This window comes from Hyperolius riggenbachi, chromosome 2 (assembly GCF_040937935.1).
Source record: "Hyperolius riggenbachi isolate aHypRig1 chromosome 2, aHypRig1.pri, whole genome shotgun sequence".
Taxonomy (NCBI): domain Eukaryota; kingdom Metazoa; phylum Chordata; class Amphibia; order Anura; family Hyperoliidae; genus Hyperolius; species Hyperolius riggenbachi.
The window spans coordinates 165,723,272-165,738,911 of record NC_090647.1 but is presented as its reverse complement, the minus strand read 5'-3'; positions in this window follow the sequence as shown (position 1 = coordinate 165,738,911).

Here is a 15,640-nt window from a genome sequence, read left to right as displayed (position 1 = left end):
CAGCTTCAGGCTAAAGAGCTCATGTCTGTCAGCGATAGGAGTTTTGCCTGCAGCCACTGGATCCGCAGGTCCGTTGCATATAAAACATAAATATACTAACACCAGGATATTATACTGAATGCTTTGATGCCCTTTTACTTTCATCAATATCCAAATTAAATTCAGCAGACCAATGTATCAGCACAGCTTGTGGAAACATTTACAAGTCAGCCCAAATGTTGGTTGTAAGCATACACAATCATTCATACAATGGTAGTTATATTAACCACTTCAGGATTCTGCGTACGCTTAAGTACGCCCCTGAATCCTGAAGTGGATTCCATGGAAACGGCTGCTCGTATGAGCGGCCGTTCCATGTCAGTTCACGAAGGGTGACTCCGTGAACACCCTGCGAGCCTCCGATCGCATCTCGCAGGGTAAATGTAAACACACGGGGAAGATCTGCCTCTGATTGGCCGGGGATTGCCGGCATCTGATAGGCTAAAGCCTATCCCATCAGGCGCAGGACGGAAATCCATCCTGCGCCGCTCACAGGGGGAGGGAGGGAAGGGGGAGGAGGCCAGGAAGCGCTGCAAAGGGGGGCTTTGAAGAGCCCCCCCCCCCCCCCTTGGCAAGCGCAAGCAGCCGGCGGCGATCAGACCCCCCAGCAGGACATCCCCCTAGTGGGGAAAAAAGGGGGGAAGTCTGATCGGCCTGGCTGCTATCTGATCGGTGCTGCGGGCTGGAGAGCCCCCAGCACCGATCAGCAAAAAAAAACCTGGCACAGAAGTGGTTAATGATACACATATAATTTTTTTATTATTGAAGATTTAAGACAAGACAAGACATAGAACATTTATATTGTGCTTCTCTCCTGGCAGACTCAAAGCGCCAGAGCTGCAGCCGCTAGGGCACACTCTATAGCAGGCTTTCTAAACCTTGCTCTGCAGGGGTTCCTTTGCATTTTCCCCCGTTGTGGGGAAAGTATAATAGAGCATATTATAATAGGGGGCACTAAAAAGGAGCACCAAATTTGGGCTCAGAATAATAATAAGCATTAAGCACAATAAAGATTACCTAAATTGTAAATTATGATAAGATATATCAAATCACACATGATAAAATGTAATTTTCTTAAGCCCAGGGTCCGTATTCCACATATGGTCTTGAAATCCTCCACCCCCAGTGTGAAAACCCCCAGTTTTTTTTTTCTTTCTAAACCATAGGTGCAATGGATGCTGGGGGAGTGATGTCATAACCCCACCCCTCGTGTCCATGTGATCTAATCTAGACAGACAGACATCTGAAAAAAGAATTATAGCAAACAGACATGATAAGACTGCTGCAGCAGTTTTCCTGTCTCTTCTCTCTCTTACACACTGTGAAAAGAGAAGTAATTTGATCCAGGCAGGCAGAGAGCAGGTGAGTAAGAGGCAGGGAGTTAACCAGGCTGAAGAGGAAGGCACAATAGTTTAACAAGGCTTCAGGAGAAATAAGGAAGTGCATCCACTATGATGTACCCAATGTAAACTTTATATGTTCAGTTAACTGTACACAGTGCATAGACTATATATATGTATTGCCATTTAGACCTTTTTTTGGCTGGAGGCGGTCTTTAATAAAAAAAAAACCACTAGGATAAGGAGACAGTATAATGAGTGGCAGTGTAATAGGGGGTAGTGAAATAAACAGCCTCATCTACGTCTGAAGACCATACCTCCTGCAAAATAAATGCAGGGGCTCTCTGAGATCAAACAATTGTTTGCAGGGGTTCCTAGAGATCCAAAAGTTATTTGTAGAGTTCCTCCAGGGTAAAAAGGTTGATAAAGTCTGTTCTATAGGCAGTAGGAGTGTTAAGGACTCTTGCCCAATGTCTCCTCATTGAAAAGGAGCCGAGATACTGTGTCAGAAAAAGAGCCCTTAACCAGTACACTATCCAGCCATTTCTTTATTTAAAGCAGCCCTGAAGCATCCTGAAAAAAAAATCTTATTTACTCAACTAAGAAGAGGGGAGGCTCTGGATCCCATAAAGTCTTTCCCGTCTCATCGATCCCTCACTGTCCCTCATTCAAAATTGGCACCTTCATGCTTTGGAGGCGTTCATGTTCCTGAGTGCTTATGAAGATGGGTGTATACGTACTACGCAGTACAGATACACAGTCAGGGCTGGATTTGTACTCTTTACCACCCAAGGCCACTGTCAGCAGCCGCCCCCCTCCAGTATAGGAAGCCAGATGACCTCCTTTCAGTAATGGTAGCCAGATGACCCTTCCCCATCCCTCCAGTATAGGTAGCCAGATAACCCACCCACTCCTCCAGCTTAGATAGCCTGATGACCCCTCCCCCTTCCCTCTAGTATAGGTATCCAGAAGATGACCCCTCCCCTTCCCTCTAGTATAGGTATCCAGATGACCCCTCCCCTTTCCCTCTAGTATAGGTATAGGTATCCTGATGACCCCTCCCCTCTTCCCTCTAGTATAAGAAGCAAAATGACCCTTCCATATAGCCTGATAACCCCTCTCCCTCCTGTATAGGTATCCAAATGACCCTTACCCCTAGTATAGCTTGCTACCCACCCGCCCTTGATCCTGTGGTGCCCTAGGCCATGGCCTATGGGGCCTTGGCTTAAATCCGGTCCTGTACACAGTACAGATCTGCTTGCCTATGGAAGTAGTCAGGGACATAATTACATCTGAACGCTGCCCAAGTAGTGCTGAAGATGTACTCGACATGCAGTTTGAATAATTTTACCTGGGGGACAGCACTGCAATGAGGACATGGGGAGAGGATGGAGAAGGTTGTTAGGGCCTTCCCTCTTCTTAGGTGAGTATCTAAGTATATTTTTTTATTTCTCACTACAGGGTTCCTTTAATTCTGAAGGCTAATGCATAACTGTTAATTCATATATAAAATGTACATGAGAGGACACAGACAAGTAGTGCTCCTAACATACAAGAATGTAAATAGTGAAGCAGTATGGAGGAGAGAGCAGTTTGGACTAATCCACTATATTGTTAATAGGGATTAGGCTAACCTCTCACACTGCATTGTAAAAACAACCCCCCCCCCCACCCCCCATATACAACCCTACATGTTTCGAACCCTCAAAAACCAGGGTTCTTCATCAGGGAAACAAAGTGATACGTGCCAAAGGTGCCTAGTGCTAAGGTGCAAAGCTATCTACTAAACAGTACATTCACATATTATCACATTTCAGTACCCACTCATCCTTGGAAGTACTCAGGGATGCAAGTACTTCCAAAGCCTCCCTGAGGACTCCCAGTAGGTTGAATAAATGTAATGAGAGCGACAGCAGTGGACCGAGAAAGCCTTCACTCTCCAAAGGTAAGTGTTAAAAAAAATGTTTTAGATGGCTTCAGTTTTACTTTAAGCCCTGTACTCACCCTAGATAATCCTCTGCAGGACAATCTCAATTGAAAATCTAGCATGTTTATAATTAACCTATATTGACGTTAGCAATCCGCCATGGTGGGCCACTAAATGATAGGATACCACTTGCTCCTTTGTCACCCAACATCCCTCCTTTATTCTCCATAGAACAGCACATACTGTTGCCTATAGCAGAATTTGCTTATTGCTTAAATAATTGCTTACTTATCCTTACCTAGAGCTTCTTCCAGGCCCATGAGGACTGTGGCCTCCCTCACCATCCTGATCGCCCCCTCCGTTCTGCCGATATGACTCCTGGTAATCTGGTCAGTTGCGGCCAGTCATGGGCTTATGTGCATGTGCAGTACATGCTGTGCATGTGCAACTCCCGTCACTGGGAGCGTTCTGCACTTGTGCAGTATGACTGTGTAGTTGCAGGACACTCCCGGTCATGAAGCATGGTGAGAAGGGTGCGCCTGGCAGAGCTGTGCATGCACAGGAGCCAGTTACTACCTGAATTACCGGGAGTCATAGCGGCAGAACGGAGGGGCCATTTAAGATGGCGAGGAAGGCCACAATCCTTATGGGGCTGGAGGAAGGCCCAGGTAAGTAGAAATAAGCAATGGTATATCTGAGGTTCCCTTTAAAGGACATCTGAACTGAGGGGAAATGGAGGCTACCATATTTATTTCCTTATAAACCATTTCTGTTGCCCAGCAGTCCTGATGATCTATTTGGCAGCAGTAGTATCTGGATCACACACCTGAAACAAGCATGCTTCTTGCAACAGAATTCCAACTAGATTAAGTCAGACTTCTGTCAGAAACATTTGATCCGCATGCTTGTTCAACAGCCAGACAACTGCTATATGGCAGCCTCCATTTTCCTCCCAGTTCAGGTGTCCTTTAATAATTTTGAAGGACAATGGTAATCTGTTGAGGGTATAAAATGCTTGCAATCACATGCCATGCATCAAAATGTTTAGCTTGACACTGATTATAAAACCAAACGAGGCCTCACATTGAGGGGTCTGTGTATGTGCGCTCTAAGGAAGTGTGTAAGAAACAATACACACTGTAGATTTGCCATTAAGTTGTCCAATAGGACATAGATAATGCTAATAGATAATTCATTTGACTGTGTTCCTAAAGGGTGTCTTTGTGGATTTCAAGGATTGGTGAATGCTACATGGCTGTCTTAAGCTAAATTGAGTAGAATTCCCATCAAGAAAAATAAATAGCCCATCTTACTAAATGTGAAAGAAAAACAATGGGTATAAAGTAGGTGACAATGGCAATTTGGCCTGCTGAGCACAAACAAATGTGAGAATGGCAACTCTAGTTTAGAAATAAAATTCTTGCAACAGACTTCATCTCTTTGCAGCTGAATGAATTTGGCAAATACATAAATGCTGCTGTAGCCAGCCTGTAACACCAGAATACTGAATTTAAAATAATAATAATTCTCACAATTAAGAGAAACACCTACCTTACCTGCATGTGACATATTATAGTTAGTGATGGGCCGAACCGTTCGCCTGGTGAACCTCTCTGGGCCTCTTACTACTTCCGGGTCGCAATGACCCGGAGTAGTACGCCTGCGCTGCCCGGCGGAGCGCGTCCTAGATCGCGCTCCTTTTGCCGGGCATTCTCTGCGCATGAGCGTGATGTCACTCATGACGTCACACACATGCGCAGAGAGTGCCCGGCAACAGGAGCGCGATCTAGGACGCGCTTCGCCGGGCAGCGCAGGCGTACTACTCCGGGTCAGAGCGACCCGGAAGTAGTAAAACCCCCATGGATTTAGAGATGTTCGCCGGCGAACGGTTCGGGAACCGTTCGCCACATCTCTAATTATAGTCATTGGACACCTGAAATGCATTGTTAAAGAGAAGCTGTTCTTACTTTAACACCTATATACACTTGCATAGTTTGTAGGACTATTAGACATTCTGGAACTGGTTTACTGAGAGCACTTACATCAGGAGCAATTCACTGTGTATGTCTACTTTATTACAACCAACCACATGCCATGCTGCCAAGATAAAAGAAATTAACATTTTTGAGTTTCATTTATTGTTTATATAAAAATTAGTTGGCGCTATATAAATCCAATCAAAGGGACCCCCACGGCAGCCGGCTTGACAGTACTGCGCATGCGCGATTTTCTAACTCTAAACCGTGCATGCGCATTACTGTCACGCCGGCCACTGTGATGACGCGTAGCGGCCGGCGAGATGACGACTAGCGTCACCGATAAGGAAGTGTCAGCCCAACACTCAGCCCGGGTGTCACTGGTGATGGATTGTGCAGCGGGACTGGCAGAGGAGACAGGAGGATGCCAGGGGACCTACTGACCTACGGTGGGCTGGATAAAGCCCCAGGTAAGTACCGATTTGTTTTATTTTCACTGCTCCGAGTCCCTTTAATAATAATAATAATAGTAATAACAACTAGAAAAAAGGTCTTCTTGATCCAACTTTAATAATAGTATTAATAGTATATATGAATAGAATAGATCGTGGCAAAGACAGAAAAATGGGATCACGGTATGCATTATGGTTATTAGATCATTGCTTTTCTGGTTTACTGTTCTTTCATCTGAAGCTTATTCTTCACTTCCAGAGAACCTGGAGAATTCAATAAAGCAGCACTTTTGCTCAGGAGAACCTACAGCAAATGCATATGGAGGGGGGCATTATGATGACAGCAAAGCAGGAAAATGACAATGTTACTATGTTAATGTCAGTATTGTTAATGAGAATTATTCCTGAATAAATGGAAAACGTTGATGTGATGCAAAGTTTACTTTTGTTTAACCAGTTCATTGTTGAGGTGTTTTTCCCCTTATGGACCAGAGCAAGACGAAAGGGGTTAATTAATGTATTTTTTATGTAATGGGATGTGTATGTAGGTGTAATTTTACTATTTGGCCACTAGATGCCCCCCCACACACAGTTTATTCTGAGGGTTTCTCTTTTACTGCATACACACAGGAAGTAACGTGTGTCTGCTTTCACTTTCTTTTTGTCAATAAACATGGCATCTAATTGATGCTGGTTTCATTGATCACTGGCATTTAGATCAATGAATGGGAACTGTGTTCTCATTAACCGACCTGTGTACTAACGGGCGGTGACGTGAACGTGTGCAGCGACTGTTGTGACAATATATGTAAATCTACGCCCCTGGAGCTTAGATGAACTCTGCCAGGGTGCAGATATACTGTATCAGATTTCTTAAGTGGTTAATAACCATAAAATCTGATGTCAACCAGGAGTACAGGTGCTTTTCCAAACAAACAAAAAACACCAGCTGCTCAGGTAACCACAGCCATGTAAGGTGTTATCAAAGATTGCAAAAGATCCTTAGAACTTGGTATAAAGCTGGGTGTCTGTAGTCACCAAACAGTGCTCACGCACAATGCACAGGTATCCGTCACCTTAACAGAGAAAACTGTGGCCACTTTCTAGTCAAAGCAGTAACCAATTTATATCCAAGAGAATAACATAAAACAGTATACTTTTATGTACATCGAGGGCCCTTAAGATGCTTAAGATGTATTGCGCATATTGGGCATAAAAAAACACTCCAGGCGAACACAGGTTGCAGAAGACAAAAGCCCAATTTCCATTTCCCTACCAGTTTCGGCTATCTGCCATCATCAGGAGATCTAACCATACAATCTACTATAGCCAGGGCACAATTTGTAAACGCCTATATTAATGTATGTATTAGGAGAATATATTATTTAACAGAAGGATTTTGAATTGTGATCCCTTGGTTTAGTGTTGCTGTAATTGCCTAAGCAGCAGGTGAGCAGCAGCAATACACAAACAGTGAGCTACTAGTCTGTCTTGTTTATTAAAAGGAGACAATCACCATTTTTTTCTCTGGTTTCCAATAGCTATAGGAGCTGCTATGTTTCCCCCTACATTCAAGATGCCCACTATTTATCAAGGAGAAAGTGTAACAATAGCATCTGTGACTTCTGTAAACCCTTTGCAGCATAAAACACAGTATTACTCCTGCGCACTCAAAACCAATTTAATACCATCAATTAAATAACAATAAAAATCATACCACACACAAGTAGCTCCACTAAAATCGCAACTGCACTGTCACTCACATCCTGACAAATGTGCAGGTATGCAGAGACCTTACACACCTCTCACACTGAAAAGTCCTGCAGGATCCTGCTAATGAGCCTGATGGTTCAGAGCAGCAGTTTGAGGATGCAAAAATATGCGAGCAAACACTTCAGTGGCAGATTAAGGATCCAATAAAAATTCCAATAAAATGTTCCACAATAAAACAATAAATTCTCCGGATCAATGCCAGTGGCATATATTATCCTCTTAGTAATGTAAAGCATAGCACAGCGTTGCAATAAGGCTGCATACTCACGACTCCTGTTATGAGTAGTGGTGATGATTTTTATCAGACATTGGCAGCTTCTAATGAGTCCTGTTACTTGGTAGGTATATCCAGTATAGCTGAACAGTCCGTAAAAGGAGGAGTCGGACTTGCACTCCTGGGGATGAGCAGCTGCGGCCGTCAGCTCTCACTCTATGCCGGGATCCGGATGTTGTATTCATCGGACACTGTAACCAGCCCCGTAGTCCAGAAGTGATGGTATTGTGACGTCATATACACTGACAGATGTGCCCCCTTTCCACCCGTTTAGATAGTCAAATGCCCCCTCCTTTAGATAGCCAGGTGTTCTCCCTTTCCCTTGTTTAGATAGCCAGATGTACCCCCTATAGGTAGCCCGATGTATCCCCCTTGTTCTGCTGCTTTGAACACTTCTGCACTCCTCTGCAAAGGGAGGGAGAGAAGCAGGGAAACTTCAGGCAGCCAGCGAGCTGCCTCTCACTCACTCTGGGTGCGGTGGACCGGTGGCCATGCTCTGTGCCCCCTTACAGTGCTGCACCCGGAGACATGTGTCCCCCCTTGCCCACCCATAGCTACAGCCAAATATACATATTTCAGATAAAAAAAACAAAACAAGAAAAGAATAGTAACAACATTCCCATGCTTTTTCCCCTATGCAGGCTGGTATAGCCAGAGTATCCTTGTGCAGTATATATGCACCCTGAGAAACTTCAGCTGAAGTCTAAGGGATGTAGATATTCGTCTATTGCCGCTGTGCACTCTAGCTTGCTCCCGCATGAGTTCTCGATGCCGATTGTTAAAGGGGAGATGAATGAATGGGAACCCAGTTCCCATTCATTAATCTAAATCAATGATCATCGGCTTCAATGAGATGCCTGTGGCCATTGTAATTATGGAAGTAACATGTCCACGCACACAATAATTCATGAGGACATCATGTGGCCAAATAGTATAATTACACCTTCATTCACTTTTTGTTTTTAAATAAAAGACCTACACATACATTTAACATTAACTCCTTACCTTCCACATTCTTCTATAGTTACCCAAATAAAATGTTTGCATAAAAAAATAAAATGACAATTAAAAAAAATACATAGTTACCTTAGGAACTTTTTTATATGTATGTCAAGAGGGTATATTAACGTTATTTTTTTTTTTAAATTATGGGCTTGTAATTAGTGATGGACGTACAACTGAAAAAAATGCACCTTTATTTCCAAATTAAATATTGGGGCCATACATTGCACTAGGGAAATATTTTAAACATTGTAATAACCAGAACAAATGGGTAAATAAAATGTGTGGGTTTTATCCACAGGGAATGTTTTATTTTAAAACTATAATGGCCAAAAACTGAGAAATAATGATTTTTTTTCTTTTTTGTCATATTCTTCCTATTAAAATGCATTTAGAATAAAATAATTCTTGGCATAATATACCACCCAAAGAAAGCCTTATTGATGGTGAAAAAAACAAGATATACTGTAGATCATTTTGTTGTGATTAGTAGTGATTAAGTTATTGGCAAATAAAAGAGAGGAGCGCTGAAAGGTGAAAATTGCTCTAGTCCAGAAGGGGAAAAAACCCTCAGTGGTCAAGTGGTTAAACGGAAGGTCCGAGGAGTACAAAAATAAAAATCCACTTACCTGGGGCTGCCTCCAGCCCCTGGAGGCCATCCTGTGCCCTCACTGCAGCTCCAGTGGCTCCAGTGGCTCCCGGTCCCCTCCGGTGAAGATGTCGGCCTGACACTGACATCATCCGGACTGTAATGTGCAGGCACAGAGCTACTGCGCCTGCGCAGTACAGTTCGGATGACGTCAGCACGACCAGGTGAGCTGCATGCAGGAACACAAGTAGGCCTCTGGTACCAGAGGGGACTCCGGGCCACCGGCGGGGAGCTGAGATGTGGTGCGTTTTTTTTATTTTTACACTCCTCGGATGTATCCTTTAAGAGGAACCTAAACTGAGAAGGATATGGATTTTTCCTTTTAAAATAATACCAGTTACCTGACTCTGCTGCTGATCCTGTGTCTCTAATATTTTTAGCCACAGTCCCTAAACAAGCATGCAGATCAGGTGCTCTGACTGAAGTCAGACTGGATTAGCTGCATGCTTGTTTCAGGTGTGTCATTCAGGCTCAGCCACTACTGCAATCAAAGAGATCAACAGGACTGACAAGCAACGTGTATTGTTTAAAAGGAAACATCCATATCCCTCTCAGTTAAGGTTCCCTTTAAGCTGCACATGGCACATATTATGGCGGGACTCATAAATGGGTGACAATGTAATGCCTCCCTCTCTCCTACAAAGCAGCACTTCTCAATATTCTTAGTAAAGGAAACCCCAGATGTCTAAAGAATGCTACAGGGGGGGGGGGGGGGGGGGTTCTCCCCATGTTTGATGGGGACCAGTGCTTGCCAGCGCTTAACACGTACTTTTGCATAGGGAGATAAAAACTCACTAAGTGATTACATTGGTCAAGCAACCTCTTTTCCACACAGCCAGGTGCTAACTGCAATTGGATTAGGCAATGGTTCCATCACCTAATTTTAGAACTCACCAGCACATATGGCTGGCAAGTTGTGGAATTGCATACGATCCATCAAGTGGTGAGGCACTCACACACACTGAGTTTGGCTTAATAAAGCAGAAAGTCAGAATTTTCGAATCCCTTAACATATACTTAAAGTGAATGGGAACCGCATTTAAAAAATGAGACAGATACTTACCCAAGGAGCTCTGGGTCCTATAGAGCCTTCCCACTCCCTTCCTGGTCCCCTCGTTCCAGTGCTGGCTTGCCCACCCAGTAGCAGTATTTGACTAATTTAGTCAAATACTGCTTTACCCGGCCGAAGGAGGATTCAGAAGTATTCAGGGAGCCCGAGTGCTCCTGAAGAAGGGCGGCCCTGTACTGCACCTGCGCAAGCACGCTCTCTTGCACGCTCACGCCGGTGCAATGTGGAGCTGCACGTCTTAGGGGGGACACGGCTCCCAAAGACTTCCAAATACCCTTTCGGTGGGGGATTGAAACGGGGGTGAGTCAGCACAGGATAGAGGGCACCGAGAGAGGAGATGGAAGGCTCTATACGACCCAGAGCCTTCTCTCTCCTTAGGTAAGTATTTGCTTCATTTTTAAAAAAATGCTGTTCCCATTCACTTTAACTGCTTGTTGTTCCAGGACGTAGATTCTATGTCCTAATTAGCGCTGTGTTGGATTCTAGGACTTAGAATCTACATCCTGCATTAAAATCCACATGCCTGTTGATCATACACGCTCCTGCATGTGCACAGTCCTGTGAATGATTGTTGCTAGCTAATAGCAACACTACTAATATAATAAATGGGAAAGTTCGGATGTTTGGATGTTTGGATGTTTGTTACTCGATCACGCAAAAACGGCTGAACGTATTTGAATGAAATTTGGCACACACATTGTACATTACCTGGAATAAAGTATAGGATACTTTTTATTCCCATAACCACAAAGGGGGCGGAGACAAATACAAATTTCACTGAAAAAATGTAAACTGCATCCATTCTTACACTGTTACACTGGAGGTGTGTTTAGCTTCTAAGGGCACAATGGTTAATTTGCATATATTCAGCAGTGATGACCTGGGAGACATCTCAAGCTCACTCCATCCTGAATTATCGCAAATTCTTTCTGTTTTAAGAAAGCAAACTTTTGTTTTTCTTAGTATCTTAGTAAGGGGGCTTTTAGGACCATTGTAGTCCCTTACACACTCCAATGAGTTCTGGGTCACCATGAGCTTGCTGGTTAGTCTGTACCTCTCGGTGTTACAAGCCCTACTGCATAGAGCTAACTTAATCCATGCCATGCACTGATGAGGATCAAACAATCCAAAACAGACTGTGGCTTCTAGGACTTTTGGCAAAGATCAGGTGGAGTTACTTTACTTGGGCTTGCACAGAAGGTATTCTGAGGGTCCTCCTTGTGGGGGCCCTCGATAAATGAGGAGAGGATGGCGGCTGCATCAAGTGGAGGAGGTATGCCAAAGCTGCGAAATTCAATACGCTTCATCGTAAAGGCGGAATGGAGGAGTAAGGGACCGAAGGCGTTTATTGACAAGGTACTGGTGGAGGGGTTGAAGATGACAAAGAATAATTTGTTTGCGATTCAGGATTTTCCTGCACAAGGAGCATATGATGTCACAATGTATAGTGAGGAAGAGGCTTTAAGGGTGCTGGCAGACTATAGAGAGAGTAGGAAGGATTTTGTTAAGTGGCTGGAGTCAGTTACACCGCTGTTTAATGAAAAAGCAAGACAAGTGTACGTTCACATGTATAACCCGTTTGTGGAGCCTGATGTTGTGAGATTGTTTTTGCAGAGATACTTCAGAGATGTGAGTTGGGCAGAGAAGATCTATAATCACATCGGTGTTTATAGGAGCAAGATGAGATTTAATGTGGAGTTCAAGAGGCAGGAAGGGAGCTGGCATGATGTGGTTCACCCACCCCCTGTCTTTTCCATTGCCGGTGAGAGAGGCTATATCACCTACACTGGGCAGCCGCTCTACTGCTGGAAGTGTTATAGTTTTGGGCACGGTGCTGGCAGCTGCAGTTCTGAGGAGAGGTGCAGGCACTGTAAGGAGTCGGTTCACCCAGGCTCCAAGTGTAAAAAGGTGAAGGTGTGTGACTTGTGTGGTCTAGCGGGCCACTTGGCAAAAGAATGTGAAAAGCGGGGGAACACCCGCATATATACCTATGCTGCTGCTGCTGGCTCCTATGGCAGGGGCAGGAGGTGGTCACTGGCTACCCGTGTGGAGCCCCGGGACGCTGAGGCTGATGCCGAAGCTCCGCTTTCTGAGGGCACCAGTGCTGCTCAAACGGGTCCAACCGCTACTGTGACCCCCCTGTCCCCTCTGCTGAAGAGGTCACTGACTCCCAGATGCTGCAGGCTGAGCAGGCTGAGATGCCAAAGCTGCAGCGTGTCAAGAAAAGGAAACTGGCTGAGTATGTGGACGAGGATGATGATGATGAAGCTGTGGGGAGTGGGGATGAAGAGGATGCCGTGCCTCCTTCTGCAGTGTCCCCCCCCGCTGAGCAGAACGCTGGTGCTCCTGCCTGTAAGAAGGCTGCTGCTGACGTGGCAGGGAGCAAGGCTGGAGAGGCTGATGTATGTGTACCTGGTGTTGTCCCGTGTCCCCCCGCTGTGGTGAGAGAGGCTGGGGCTGAAGGAAGTGATATTGTGGCTGAAACCCCCCCCGGAGAGGCTCCCCGAAGCAGTGCCCGGCTCTCCAGCTGATCGGTATTCCCCTGACGCCAGTGACGTCATTTGCTCAGTTCCTGCTGAGCGGGGCCCGCAGCACGACAGTGGAGAGCGTTCTGAGGCTTCCCTGACCCCTGCCACCAGTACAGAAGCCGCGCCCTTGGTCCCAGAAAGCCAGGCAGATGTGCCTGAACCCTGCAGAGACTCCCAGCGGCCCGCCATGGACGCTAGTAGCCGCAGGTCCGCTGGGAGCAGTAGTGCCACAGCTGCTGATGCCGGCTCAGTCGGCGAGAATAACAGGAATGCAGGCGGGGAAACAGCTGTGCACTGCAGTCAGCTGACCCGCCAGAGATTCTTAAGCCAGCCCCTTCTTCTGCTCTCTCGCAGAAGAAACTAAAAAGTTTGCCAGTAAACCCCAGCCCTGCATCCAGTAAAAGCCCAAAAGCTGACACTGCGGTGAGGAGATCCCAGCAAGGGACTGCCTCATCCCCCTCCAAAAATAACGACTCCCCAGGTTCAAAAAAAGGAGGGAAATCAGCCAACATGTCAGTCATGACCTCAGAGGAGGGAGGTGGAGTTAATGTAAATGAGGAGGAGGAGTTTGAAATGGACCTGACAGACCCTGGGAAGGTGGAAGGTGAAAAAGAGGTGGAGATAGAGGAGAATGATAGTGATTATCTACCACCTTATCAAGAGAGGAAAGAAGCTGTGACTGAGTCTGAAAGTGATGACACCCGTGTAACAAAAATGAGGATCGTCAGTGACACTTCTGAGGGTGAATTAAAGGTGGATGTGACCCAGTCTTCTGTGCCTACTGGCTGGAAAAACACTAGGCCAGCTAGGAGAGTTAACCCGGAGGCACCAGGACCGAGTACTGCTGGGGATTCTGGTCCGGAGGACTGGAACACAGCAGAATCAAAAAACAAAGATAGAAGAGGAATAGAAAGACAAAGCAGGAGCCCACCACTGTGGGTGTACGGAAGAGTCCCAGAACACCTAAGAAATGAAGATGGCTGAGTGTAGGTTGCTTTTCACGTGGTGTCTTTTGGTGATGGTGCTGTCCCTGCTGTCTGTAAATGTGAGGGGGATCGGCTCCTCATACCGCCGGGCTGCAGTCCTGCAGGACCTCGCAAATTTTAGGGCGGATATTTTTTGTCTGCAGGAGTGTATATTGAAGACGGTACCTGGCTCTGGGGAATGGGCAGGGGGCAATGCCATCTGGTCCCCTGCCTGCCAGAGTAGGAATGAGGGCATTGGTGTGCTGTTTAATAATCCTAGCATTAAGGTTTTGTCACATGCCGCCATCATTCCTGGGAGATTGATGGTTGTGAATTTTGATTTTTGTGGCTCCCAGTACCGTCTTTTTAACTGTTACGCTCCTGCAGATAAAAAAGAGAGGGCGGAGTTCTTGGAGGTGCTTAAGTTCAATCTGCCAGGCCGCATTAAGACCATTGTGGCCGGCGATCTGAACTGTATAAGATTGGTTGGGGATCGAGTGAGGTCAGGAGAGACCAAGCTGGACTCCACCAGTAGGATCCTCAACCAGATTGTGGCAGATTTTGGACTGCAGGATGCAGCTTTGGCGGCAGGCAGTAGGGACAGGGAATATACTTACTTTCGGATACGGGCACGGTTAAGTCACGCATAGATTACTTTTTACTTTCTAGGTATGTGTTGGTTTCTGCTGTCTCTTATCACCAGGTCACTTTTTCTAATCACAGAGCCATTCTTTGTTCCCTGGAAGCGTCGGAGAGAGTGGTGTTTGGGAAGGGAGTCTGGAAGTTGAATGTGGAGTTGTTGGAGGATGTGGATGTACTTGAAAGATTTAGGGTGGAATATGCAGGATGGGTGCGCAGGAAGAGAGGTTTTGTGGATTTGTTGGAATGGTGGGATTGGTTAAAGAGGAGGATTTCTGGCTTTTTCAGGAATCTAGCGTATGAGAAGAGGTGTTTGGAGAAAGAGGAGGAAGAAAGTTGGAAAGTAAGGTTGCAGTATTTGGTGAAGATGAAGGAATGGGGGTATGAGGTGGAGGAAGGGTTGGAGGAGGCAAGACAGTGAATGAAGAGAATGTTGACAGAGCGTGGGAAGAGGATTGTGTTTCAGGCGAAAGTGAGAGATTTGGAAGAGGGGGAGTCTTGCTCCCGTTTCTTCTTTAAGAAGGTGGTGTCCAGTAGAGATGTGTTAGAGTCAGTGGTGGTGGATGAAAGGGAAGTGGTTGGTTCCGAGGTGATGGAAGAGGTGCGGAGGTTTTATGTGGATTTGTATGGAGGAGAGAATGCTGTGTCACAGGTGGAGATGGAAGAGTATTGTGATGAGGTGTTGGAGGAGTATTTGGATCCGTTGGAGGTACAGCAGTTGAAAGAGTCGGTGGCCACGGAGGAGGTATGGGCGGCAGTGGGTGCCATGCAAACAGGCAAGACTCCAGGGAAGGACGGGCTCCCAGTGGAGTTTTTTAGGTGGGCCTGGCCTATCATTGGTGGGGAAGTGGTGGAGGTGGTCCAGGAGGTTTTTTCTTCTGGGCGGTTGTCCCCATCAATACGGGAGGGAGTCATCACCCTGATTCATAAGAAAGGAGACAAAAAATTGATAAAAAACTGGAGGCCGATTTCGCTGTTGAATGTGGACTACAAGATAGTGGCGAAAT